Consider the following 2,983-nt stretch of genomic DNA (forward strand, 5'->3'; position numbering starts at 1 on the left):
GCCTATTCCAGCTCAGGGACAGGACAGTGTCTTTGTGTTTGCTGAACTTCAGGAGGTTCCTCTTGGCCCGTTCCTCTGTCTCATCCAGGGTACCTCTGAAGACTAATCCTGCCATCAAGGCCGTGAACTGCTTCCCCCCCCTCTGGGTTACCATTACCCGCCGACTTGCTGACGTGCCTTCCGCCCCTTGTGCTGGTAACTGATGATGCTGATGCTGAACAGGATCGGCCCTGACGTTGTTCCTTGAGCAATGCCACCTCTGCTGAGAGGGACCTGGGAGTCCTGGTGGACAATAAGCTGACCATGAGCCAGCAATGTGCCCTTGTTGCCAAGAAGGCCAATGGTATCCTGGGGTGTATTAAGAGGAGTGTGGCCAGCAGGTCGAGGGAGGTTCTCCTCCCCCTCTACTCTGCCCTGGTGAGACCCCATCTGGAGTACTGTGTCCAGTTCTGGGCTCCCCAGTTCAAGAAAGACGAGGAACTCCTAGAAAGAGTCCAGAGGAGAGCTACTAGGATGATAAAGGGACTGGAGCATCTCCCCTACGAGGAAAGGCTGAGAGAGTTGGGCTTGTTCAGCCTGAAGAAGAGAAGACTGAGAGGGGATCTCATCAACGCATACAAATATCTTAAGGGCGGAAGTCAAGAGGACGGAAGCAGTCTGTTTGCAGTGGTGTCCAGCGACAGGACTAGGGGCAATGGATGCAAACTGAAACACGAGAGGTTTCAGTTGAATATGAGGAAGAACTTCTTCACTCTGAGGGTGGCAGAGCACTGGAACACTGCACTGGGAGCACTGGGGGGGTCATGTAGTGGTACTGGGAGCACCGGGAAAGAGCTGGGAGCACTGGGGGGAGAAAGGGAGTGATACTGGGAATGCTGGGAGGGTACTGGGAGCACTGGGGTAGCACTGGGAGCACTGCAGGGATTCACGGGCCTGGAAATGGTGTCCAGGATTAGCTGCTCTCTCACCTTCCTTTGGGAAGTCCCCGCTGGCCCCACAACCACTGCTCCCCAGTGTCCCTTTAGCAGTGTGGGCAGGGAGGGGATCCTGGACCATGGAGAACCTGGACCATGGAGAACACCCCCTCCCTCGTCCCCTCATTTCCACTGGGATCTTGAATGCTTTTGCGGCTCCCTTGGGTGCTGAGAAGGTGTTGTGGCAACGCTCCATCTGCGCCCACCACCTCCGCACGGAAGTTCTCAGGGCCACCCCGTCACAGGGAGGACCTCCCACCAAATGTCCTTTGACCACCTTAAATGGTCCTCTCCGTGTGATGGAGTGTCACCAAATCATCCATTCAGCCTCTCCCAAGGCCAAACTGCGGAGAAAGGGGCCCAAACCATGTATTGTTTGGGTAGTTTTGGGTCCTTAGCATCCTGAGGAACATCCAACAGGTGGGGTGGGTCCCTCAGGGCCCTCTTGCTATGAACGGATGGACGGTCCGGATTTGGCAAGTCCCCACTCGATGGGAATGGGATTTAAAGGAGGACCAAGAGCCTGGTGGGTGGTTGCCTTGGACACTTGGAGGACCTCTTTGGGGGGGTCGGCCCACTCCCACCAGGCCCCCCCTTTCGGAGTCGGCTATGTGGAAGCCTGGCAATGGTGGGGAGATGAGGACTATGTGTCCTCCACGGCACGAGGAAGCCCAGGAGATGTTGCAAGTCCTTTCTTGACTTCCACCATGGGCGAGGGTCAGGTGCTGCCCTGGGGAGGTTGAACCCCAGGTACCAGGATAGGCTGGGGGCTGAGCTGCCGGGTCCCAGAGGGATCTGGAGGGCCTGGGGGGGGACAATGTGGCCATGAGCCAGCGGGGTTGCCTGGTGGCCAAAGAAGGCCAACAGCATCCTGGGGCACATCAAGTAGAGCATGGCCAGTAGGGTGAGGGAGGTTCTCCTCCCCTGCTGCTCTCCCCCAGTGAGACGTCAGCTGGAGCTCTGCGACCAGTTCTGGGCTCCCTGGGTCAAGGGAGGGTACTGGGAGCACTGGGAGGGCACTGGGAGTGTTGGGGGGAGCCAGAGAGCCATACTGGGAGCAATGGGAGGGCACTGGGACCACTGGGATGGCACTGGGAGCACTGGAGGGGGGATCATGTAGTGATACTGGGAGCACTGGGAAAGAGCTGGGAGCACTGGGGTGGCACTGGGAGTGCTGGGGGGAGCCAGAGAGCCATACTGGGAGCACTGGGGTGTGTGTGTGTGTGTGTGTGTCATGCAGTGATACTGGGAGCACTGGGAAAGAGCTGGGAGCACCAGGAAAGAGCTGGGATCACTGGGGGGAGAAAGGGAGTGATACTGGGAATGCTGGGAGGGCACTGGGAGCACTTGGAGGGCACTGGAGGGAGCCAGAGACTTGTATTGGGAGCACTGGCAGGGCATTGAGAGCACTGGGGTGGCACTGGGAGCACTGGGGGGAGCCAGAGAGCCATACTGGGAGCACTGGGGTGGCCCTTCCACTCTGGGATTTTGTGATTCTGTGATTGATTCTGACACCCAACCTGGTGTCAAGGATTACAGAGGAAGGAGTTAATTTTGCTTTTGCTTAACTTTCATTCATCCTTTTGTGGCTATTGTATGAAGATAGCGACTTCTGAACGCAACCAAGATGCGGGTGTGCAGGCAGAAATTCAACAGCCCATGGTCTACTGCTCATCGCGTCCCTTGTATAGCCCCCCTCCACGGCTGGACCAGTCACCAGCCGAGTTATCAGTAAATAAAGGCAGATGAAGGTAAGACTTCAAGACAGTTGGATAACCACAGAATCCCAGAATGGCCGGGGTTGGAAGGGACCTCTGGAGCTCACCCAGTGCCACCCCCCTGCTCAAGCAGGCTCACCCAGAGCAGGGGGCACAGGACAGCGTCCAGGTGGGGGTTGAATATCTCCAGAGAAGGAGACTCCACAGTCCCCCTGGGCAGCCTGGGCCAGGGCTCGGGCACCCTCAAAATCAAGAAGTTCTTCCTCGTGTTGAACTGCAACCTCTTCTGCT

Source organism: Egretta garzetta, unplaced genomic scaffold (genome assembly GCF_000687185.1).
Source record: "Egretta garzetta isolate BGI_Z169 unplaced genomic scaffold, ASM68718v1 scaffold1177, whole genome shotgun sequence".
NCBI lineage: Eukaryota > Metazoa > Chordata > Aves > Pelecaniformes > Ardeidae > Egretta > Egretta garzetta.